The sequence below is a fragment of the Salmo salar genome, chromosome 04 (assembly GCF_965601325.2).
Source record: "Salmo salar chromosome 04, fSalSal1, whole genome shotgun sequence".
NCBI lineage: Eukaryota > Metazoa > Chordata > Actinopteri > Salmoniformes > Salmonidae > Salmo > Salmo salar.
The window spans coordinates 2,837,227-2,847,299 of NC_138294.1; the positions used below are offsets into that span (position 1 = coordinate 2,837,227).

Here is a 10,073-nt window from a genome sequence, read left to right on the forward strand (position 1 = left end):
ATGGCTTTCACCTGGTCAGTCAGTCATGTTTTTCCATAGGAGAAGAGAGGAGGACAGACTTGAATAGTCAACTGAAGGGGGGGGAAAGAAAAACCCAGTGTATTTGACAGCTATAGTTTAATCCAATGAAAACAGGTGGCCTCTTCATTCAGACAAACCCTCCATTGGGACAACCGGTGAGCAGCTATTCACTTCCTCCTATGATGTAGCGCAGGCCCGGGTAACTCCAGTCCTCCAGGGCCTGGTCGGTGTCCACCTCCCCCATCCCCAGCAAACACAGCTGATTTAATCACACTGTATTATAAACTGAAGATCAGGGTTTAGGTGATTATTGGAGTCAGGTGTGTTAGCTGGGGGCAGAAGTGCCCAGGCCTGGTGTATTGTGTATTTGCAAAGTAACCATCACCACGTTTAGGCCCAAGGCAACAGAAACTAAAGGGGTGGTTGAACCTCTTGTGTGTGTGTTTTTTAGTTTATTAGGATCTCCGTTAGCTGTTATACATTAAAATACATGGGGGAGTACAGAATAGTTAAACAAGAACGACATAAAATGTAATTAAAAATCTGTTTTCTTCCAGAGGTTAGAGCGGGAGTTTGAATCAAGATGAGGGTTGTACTGGTCGTGGCTCTCGTCCTGTTGTACGTCTGTGAGTAAAACAACAGGACCCATAGGACTCTGGTCAACAACAAATACGATGCCCCAGCTAACAACAAATGTTCCCACACCTTTAGAGATGGTTCCCTTAAGTCTCATTAGGTCATGTTTACATGGGAATGTTCCAGTGATGGGCAATAACCTTTTTCCAAGATACAGTATCATTCCCTTAATGTTCTCAGAATACAAGATATTGACCTTCTAGACATGTTACGTATCGCCTCTAGGAAGAGGGAACGTAACGCCCTGCTACAACTCAACTCCCCGTGGAGTAAAAGAGGTATGGGACTGTAGGTGGAGGTATGGGACTGTAGGTGGAGGTATGGGATTGGAGGTATAGAGGTATGGGACTGTAGGTATAGAGGTATGGGATTGTAGGTGGAGGTATAGAGGTATGGGACTGTAGGTGGGGGGATAGAGGTATGTGACTGTAGGTGGGGGTATAGAGGTATGGGACTGTAGGTGGGGGGATAGAGGTATGTGACTGTAGGTATAGAGGTATGGGATTGTAGGTGGAGGTATAGAGGTATGGGACTGTAGGTGGGGGGATAGAGGTATGTGACTGTAGGTGGGGGTATAGAAGTATGGGACTGTAGGTATAGAGGTATGGGACTGTAGGTATAGAGGTATGGGACTGGAGGTATAGAGGTATGGGACTGTAGGTATAGAGGTATGGGACTGTAGGTGGGGGTATAGAGGTATGGGACTGTAGGTGGGGGTATAGAGGTATGGGACTGTAGGTATAGAGGTATGGGACTGTAGGTATAGAGGTATGGGACTGTAGGTATAGAGGTATGGGACTGTAGGTATAGAGGTATGGGACTGTAGGTATAGAGGTATGGGACTGTAGGTGGGGGTATAGAGGTATGGGACTGTAGGTATAGAGGTATGGGACTGTAGGTATAGAGGTATGGGACTGTAGGTATAGAGGTATGGGACTGTAGGTATAGAGGTATGGGACTGTAGGTGGGGGTATAGAGGTATGGGACTGTAGGTATAGAGGTATGGGACTGTAGGTATAGAGGTATGGGACTGTAGGTATAGAGGTATGGGACTGTAGGTGGAGGTATAGAGGTATGGGACTGTAGGTGGAGGTATAGAGGTATGGGATTGTAGGTGGAGGTATAGAGGTATGTGACTGTAGGTGGGGGTATAGAGGTATGGGACTGTAGGTGGGGGGATAGAGGTATGTGACTGTAGGTGGGGGTATAGAGGTATGGGACTGTAGGTATAGAGGTATGGGATTGTAGGTGGGGGGATAGAGGTATGGGACTGTAGGTGGGGGGATAGAGGTATGGGACTGTAGGTGGAGGTATAGAGGTATGGGACTGTAGGTATAGAGGTATGGGACTGTAGGTATAGAGGTATGGGACTGTAGGTATAGAGGTATGGGACTGGAGGTATGGGACTGTAGGTATAGAGGTATGGGACTGTAGGTATAGAGGTATGGGACTGTAGGTATAGAGGTATGGGACTGTAGGTATAGAGGTATGGGATTGTAGGTGGAGGTATGGGATTGTAGGTGGAGGTATGGGACTGTAGGTATAGAGGTATGGGACTGTAGGTATAGAGGTATGGGACTGTAGGTGGAGGTATGGGACTGTAGGTGGAGGTATAGAGGTATGGGACTGTAGGTGGAGGTATAGAGGTATGGGACTGTAGGTGGAGGTATAGAGGTATGGGATTGTAGGTGGAGGTATAGAGGTATGGGATTGTAGGTGGAGGTATAGAGGTATGGGACTGCAGGTGGAGGTATAGAGGTATGGGATTGTAGGTGGAGGTATAGAGGTATGTGACTGTAGGTGGGGGTATAGAGGTATGGGACTGTAGGTGGGGGGATAGAGGTATGTGACTGTAGGTGGGGGTATAGAGGTATAGGACTGTAGGTGGGGGGATAGAGGTATGTGACTGTAGGTGGGGGTATAGAGGTATGTGACTGTAGGTGGGGGTATAGAGGTATGTGACTGTAGGTGGGGGTATAGAGGTATGGGACTGTAGGTGGGGGGATAGAGGTATGTGACTGTAGGTGGGGGTATAGAGGTATGGGACTGTAGGTATAGAGGTATGGGACTGTAGGTATAGAGGTATGGGACTGTAGGTATAGAGGTATGGGACTGTAGGTGGAGGTATGGGACTGTAGGTGGAGGTATAGAGGTATGGGATTGTAGGTGGAGGTATAGAGGTATGGGATTGTAGGTGGAGGTATAGAGGTATGGGACTGTAGGTGGAGGTATAGAGGTATGGGATTGTAGGTGGAGGTATAGAGGTATGGCATTGTAGGTGGAGGTATAGAGGTATGGGACTGTAGGTGGAGGTATAGAGGTATGGAATTGTAGGTGGAGGGATGTGACTGTAGGTATAGAGGTATGGGACTGTAGGTATAGAGGTATGGGACTGTAGATATAGAGGCATGGGACTGTAGATATAGAGGCATTGGACTGTAGGTATAGAGGTATGGGACTGTAGGTGGAGGTATAGAGGTATGGGACTGTAGGTGGAGGTATAGAGGTATGGGACTGTAGGTGGAGGTATAGAGGTATGGGATTGTAGGTGGAGGTATAGAGGTATGGGACTGTAGGTATAGAGGTATGGGACTGTAGGTATAGAGGTATGGGACTGTAGGTATAGAGGTATGGGACTGTAGGTATAGAGGTATGGGACTGTAGGTGGGGGTATAGAGGTATGGGACTGTAGGTATAGAGGTATGGGACTGTAGGTATAGAGGTATGGGACTGTAGGTATAGAGGTATGGGACTGTAGGTATAGAGGTATGGGACTGTAGGTGGGGGTATAGAGGTATGGGACTGTAGGTATAGAGGTATGGGACTGTAGGTATAGAGGTATGGGACTGTAGGTATAGAGGTATGGGACTGTAGGTATAGAGGTATGGGACTGTAGGTGGAGGTATAGAGGTATGGGACTGTAGGTGGAGGTATAGAGGTATGGGATTGTAGGTGGAGGTATAGAGGTATGTGACTGTAGGTGGGGGTATAGAGGTATGGGACTGTAGGTGGGGGGATAGAGGTATGTGACTGTAGGTGGGGGTATAGAGGTATGGGACTGTAGGTATAGAGGTATGGGATTGTAGGTGGGGGGATAGAGGTATGGGACTGTAGGTGGGGGGATAGAGGTATGGGACTGTAGGTGGAGGTATAGAGGTATGGGACTGTAGGTATAGAGGTATGGGACTGTAGGTATAGAGGTATGGGACTGTAGGTATAGAGGTATGGGACTGGAGGTATGGGACTGTAGGTATAGAGGTATGGGACTGTAGGTATAGAGGTATGGGACTGTAGGTATAGAGGTATGGGACTGTAGGTATAGAGGTATGGGATTGTAGGTGGAGGTATGGGACTGTAGGTATAGAGGTATGGGACTGTAGGTATAGAGGTATGGGACTGTAGGTGGAGGTATGGGACTGTAGGTGGAGGTATAGAGGTATGGGACTGTAGGTGGAGGTATAGAGGTATGGGACTGTAGGTGGAGGTATAGAGGTATGGGATTGTAGGTGGAGGTATAGAGGTATGGGATTGTAGGTGGAGGTATAGAGGTATGGGACTGCAGGTGGAGGTATAGAGGTATGGGATTGTAGGTGGAGGTATAGAGGTATGTGACTGTAGGTGGGGGTATAGAGGTATGGGACTGTAGGTGGGGGGATAGAGGTATGTGACTGTAGGTGGGGGTATAGAGGTATAGGACTGTAGGTGGGGGGATAGAGGTATAGGACTGTAGGTGGGGGGATAGAGGTATGTGACTGTAGGTGGGGGTATAGAGGTATGTGACTGTAGGTGGGGGTATAGAGGTATGTGACTGTAGGTGGGGGTATAGAGGTATGGGACTGTAGGTGGGGGGATAGAGGTATGTGACTGTAGGTGGGGGTATAGAGGTATGGGACTGTAGGTATAGAGGTATGGGACTGTAGGTATAGAGGTATGGGACTGTAGGTATAGAGGTATGGGACTGTAGGTGGAGGTATGGGACTGTAGGTGGAGGTATAGAGGTATGGGATTGTAGGTGGAGGTATAGAGGTATGGGATTGTAGGTGGAGGTATAGAGGTATGGGACTGTAGGTGGAGGTATAGAGGTATGGGATTGTAGGTGGAGGTATAGAGGTATGGCATTGTAGGTGGAGGTATAGAGGTATGGGACTGTAGGTGGAGGTATAGAGGTATGGAATTGTAGGTGGAGGGATGTGACTGTAGGTATAGAGGTATGGGACTGTAGGTATAGAGGTATGGGACTGTAGATATAGAGGCATTGGACTGTAGGTATAGAGGTATGGGACTGTAGGTGGAGGTATAGAGGTATGGGACTGTAGGTGGAGGTATAGAGGTATGGGACTGTAGGTGGAGGTATAGAGGTATGGGATTGTAGGTGGAGGTATAGAGGTATGGGACTGTAGGTATAGAGGTATGGGACTGTAGGTATAGAGGTATGGGACTGTAGGTATAGAGGTATGGGACTGTAGGTATAGAGGTATGGGACTGTAGGTGGAGGTATAGAGGTATGGGACTGTAGGTATAGAGGTATGGGACTGTAGGTATAGAGGTATGGGATTGTAGGTGGAGGTATGGGATTGTAGGTGGAGGTATGGGATTGTAGGTGGAGGTATAGAGGTATGGGATTGTAGGTGGAGGTATGGGATTGTAGGTGGAGGTATAGAGGTATGGGATTGTAGGTGGAGGTATGTGACTGTAGGTGCAAGTAAGGATGACAAAGGCAGAGAATTGACTGTTTACTGGGAATTTATTCCTTCATAAGGTACATTTGGGTAAAAGGGGCTGGACGGAACCAAAGGAGAGAAAGTAAATGTCAAAGTCCTCTCTCCTACCTAACTAGCACCGCCTGGTGACCTACCCACTACTGACCTAACTAGCACCGCCTGGTGACCTACCCACTACTGACCTAACTAGCACCGCCTGGTGACCTACCCACTACTGACCTAACTAGCACCGCCTGGTGACCTACCCACTACTGACCTAACTAGCACCGCCTGGTGACCTACCCACTACTGACATAACTTAGCACCACCTGGTGACCTAACTAGCACCGCCTGGTGACCTACCCACTACTTACCTAACTTAGCACCTCCTGGTGACCTACCCACTACTGACCTAACTAGCACCGCCTGGTGACCTACCCACTACTGACCTAACTAGCACCGCCTGGTGACCTACCCACTACTGACCTAACTTAGCACCGCCTGGTGACCTACCCACTACTGACCTAACTTAGCACCACCTGGTGACCTACCCACTACTGACCTAACTTAGCACCACCTGGTGCACTAACCAAAATACAGGGGATGGTCCGCCCAGGTCTTACCTAGTGTGTATAGACAGTAAATACTACGGGTTATGTAAGCCCGCGGGCCTCTTCCCTAAGCACTCCCTAGGTGCCTTCCCCCCCCCCCCCCCCCCCCCCCAGGGACAAAAAACAGAATAATACAAACAATGTCAATAATAAAAACAAAAAACACTGTGTCCTATTGACACACACAGGACATACGAATCAGCTCTCTCTCTAACAAAGGAACGCTGGCTTTTTCTAGCTGGAGAAGGAGTCTGTACAGCTGTATCCCTTGACGAGAGGGCGAGATCTTCGATGTGGCCGACCAATCAGCTGCTTGGGGGGGGGGGGGGAATTTCAGGAAGCCATTTCCTGAAACACACACACACACACACACACATACAAACATACAAAACCACAACACAGAAACTGGGGAACGTAACATTCCCATGAAACATGTTGTTGCAAGAATGTTCCGGTGTTCCAGTTTTTCGGAGGGTTAATTTACCCAGAACGTGGTTACCGTGGGAATGTTAACTCTCAGAGAACTGGACGCCGGAACATTCTTGCAACATTTCCCACGGTAACCAGGTTCTGGCTAAGTTTCTGTTTGACATTAATGACGGAGTCTGCGTTAGGGGGGAAATGATGCCTGTTGTTATTGTTATTGTTGTTATTGTTGTTGTAGCTGAGCAGAGGAGAATGGTCATAATGTTTGGTGTATAACGGGCTTTTCTGTCGTGCCTGCGACGATGTCAGAGGGGGGAAATAAAACTATGTTGGTGAGTAACTTCTTTGTCGTTGTAAAATATCACAAACGGACTTGGCGGTTTCATTTAATGAAGGATTCCAGCTTTTTTAAGGGAATATTCTCTTAACTTTTACGCCAAAACGTGCTAAACGTGCTAAACATGCTAAACATGCTAAACGTGCTAAACATGCTAAACATGCTAAACGTGCTAAACGTGCTAAACAGGTTCTCAGAAGGTTGTAGAAGTTGTCCCAATTTAGTTTTCTTTCAGGTTTAGAAGAAGTGACTGCTAAATGCTAACTCCTGTCCGTATAAGCTGGTAGCATAGCTAGCATACAGTAATCGGTGGTGGTAGTCAGTTCGTTTTTTTTTTAACTGTAATGCAGTTGATTGATTGACGAGGAACAAGCATTATACTCCGATTTTATTTACCTCAACATAGTGTGAAATACGCAAACAATAGGCTAAAATGTCGGCTAATTTTGCTGAGGGGGGCAAATGAGGAACTAGACGCTCTAACATCAAGGAAACGTTCCCGGATGACGTCACAAACGGGTTCTTTCTACCAACAATTGTTAGCTGGGGCCTCAACAACTGATGTTTCCACACGGTGTGCACTGATGAACATGTCCCATGTCCCCCCCTCTGTTGTTTTTAACATTTTAACCCTTCACCTCTCTCTCTCTCTCTCTCCTCCCTCAGGGCTTCAGAATGCCCATAGGTCTGACATCAACCAACAAGGAAGTGTTTGTGATCAGGTCAGTCTATAATGTACTGAAGAAGAAGGGAAAAAAAAACATGATGCCTCTGATCGTGTTTGTGTACATGCACGTTGAAGATGGGGACCGTTTTTTTGTTGTTGTAGATGGCTGAAATATTCAAGACTAGAGAAGAGAAGTAACTCTCATTCGGTTCCTTTCCAGGTTCTTCCTCTGTCCATTTCCAGGCTCCTCTTCTCCCCTCTCTCTGTCTACTCCTGGCTGGTCTCTGTGATGGTTAAACTCGTCTTCTCCTCTCTGGCCCTCATCCTGTCTTCTCTGTATTACACTGTCCTGCTCCTGCTGGCCGGGCCCTGCTGTATCGTCACCTTGTCTCTGTCTGTGGTATTGTACTGTCTCCATGTAGTTATCTATATGGTTCACCTGGTGTTGGTGCTCTGTGCTCTGGCAGTGCTCGCTATGACTCCACACAAAATGGCTGACGTGAATGGACCTAAAATGGCCGCCGGTGCCACCGCTAATGAACAAACGTTCTACGGCCAACTGAAACTGCAGCTCCAGGATTCGGACAGATCTGGGATCAGTGTTGGGTCGTAAAGGCTTCACAGCAAGGCTGAGGGCACAGTGTTAAGTCTGAAATACAGTTGATCAGTTTTTTTTGTTGTATTTGTTAATTAAGGAATAAATTCCCTTCCCTGCTTCATGATTGTGTAGGCATATCGCTTCCTTTTATCCTTTAGTCTGTTTGGGCAACTTGAGTCTCCCTCATTTAGTAAAGTGAATGTGTTTTAAACTATGGTTTTGGATTGTGACGTTTTATACCTGGTGGTGTGAAAACTGTGATGTTTGATTGCAGTGTGTTTTGCTGTGAGCTGACTGAGACACAGAAATACTAGAATACATAATGGCTACTTAGACTAGTGTCTCTCTCTCTCCTCATTCTTCACCCCCATCCAATTATCTCTGTTCTTACTCCTCTGCAGAGAGAGAGATATTATCTCTGTTCTTACTCCTCTGCAGAGAGAGAGATATTATCTCTGTTCTTACTCCTCTGCAGAGAGGGAGAGATATTATCTCTGTTCTTACTCCTCTGCAGAGAGAGAGAGAGATATTATCTCTGTTCTTACTCCTCTGCACAGAGAGAGAGAGATATTATCTCTGTTCTTACTCCTCTGAAGAGAGCGAGAGAGATATTATCTCTGTTCTTACTCCTCTGCACAGAGAGAGAGAGATATTATCTCTGCTCTTACTCCTCTGAAGAGAGCGAGAGAGATATTATCTCTGTTCTTACTCCTCTGAAGAGAGCGAGAGAGATATTATCTCTGTTCTTACTCCTCTGCACAGAGAGAGAGAGATATTATCTCTGCTCTTACTCCTCTGAAGAGAGCGAGAGAGATATTATCTCTGTTCTTACTCCTCTGCAGAGAGAGAGAGAGAGAGAGAGAGAGAGAGAGAGAGAGAGAGACAGAGACAGAGAGAGAGACAGAGAGAGAGACAGAGAGAGAGACAGAGAGAGAGACAGAGAGAGAGACAGAGAGAGAGACAGAGAGAGAGACAGAGAGAGAGACAGAGAGAGAGAGAGACAGAGAGAGAGACAGACAGACAGACAGACAGACAGACAGACAGACAGACAGACAGACAGACAGACAGACAGACAGACAGACAGACAGACAGACAGACAGACAGAGAGAATCTCTGTTCTTACTCCTTTGTAGAGAGAGATTTGTGTAGAATGTTGGTGTGTTTTCCAACTCAAGGACCTCCAAATATACACACCAGCTTCCAGAACCGGCCAATAAAGAGACTAAGGCAGCGTTTAGACATGTAGGCCAATTCTATGTTTTTTACTAATTGGTCTTTTGACCAATCATATCAGCTCTGAAAAATATCTGATGTGATTGGTCAAAAGACCAATTAGTGGTAAAAATATCAGATTTGGGCTACCTGTGTAAACGCTGCCTAATCCTAAAATCAGATTGTGTTTTGTCAACCATGCACCTTTTTTTAAAGTGGCAATCTGCGATTTCTACATTTTTCTTTCTTCTTTTAAATTAATGATATACACTGAGTGTACAAAACATTAGGAACACCTTCCTAATATTGAGCTGCACTTCCTTCAGTCTTCAGTATACAACATTCATACTGAGAGACTTTTTCATTTCTTCAAACAATCATCTATATTTTAATATCGATTTTAATTATTGCAATAATGTAGCTGGTCGACCACACACTCTAAGTGTGTTGCCGAGAGCTTAACTTTTACAGATAATGCAGAGTTCTTATTTCGTAGATCAAGAAATGCTTAGTCATGGCTGGTTCCACCCCTTCCATGCAGATAGGAGGGGGGGGGGGGGGGGCACCACAAGCCACCCTGGCTTAGTTTCCCCAGATGTCAGGCTTAGTTTCCCCAGATGCCCGGCTTAGTTCCCCCAGATGCCCGGCTTAGTTCCCCCAGATGCCCGGCTTAGTTTCCCCAGATGTCAGGCTTAGTTTCCCCAGATGTCAGGCTTAGTTTCCCCCAGATGCCAGGCTTAGTTTCCCCAGATGTCAGGCTTAGTTCCCCCAGATGCCCGGCTTAGTTTCCCCCAGATGTCAGGCTTAGTTTCCCCCAGATGCCCGGCTTAGTTTCCCCCAGATGCCCGGCTTAGTTTCCCCCAGA

At 46.8% G+C, this 10,073-nt stretch overlaps 1 long non-coding RNA gene across 1 annotated transcript; it reads left to right on the forward strand.

The window, feature by feature from the left end:
* Positions 1 to 24: 24 nt before the first annotated feature.
* LOC123742564 (uncharacterized) lies at positions 25 to 7,755 on the forward strand. Its single transcript, XR_006769722.2, has 4 exons — positions 25 to 176; positions 579 to 647; positions 7,398 to 7,453; positions 7,619 to 7,755. It is a non-coding gene; the product is annotated as an uncharacterized LOC123742564 (long non-coding RNA).
* Positions 7,756 to 10,073: the final 2,318 nt, after the last annotated feature.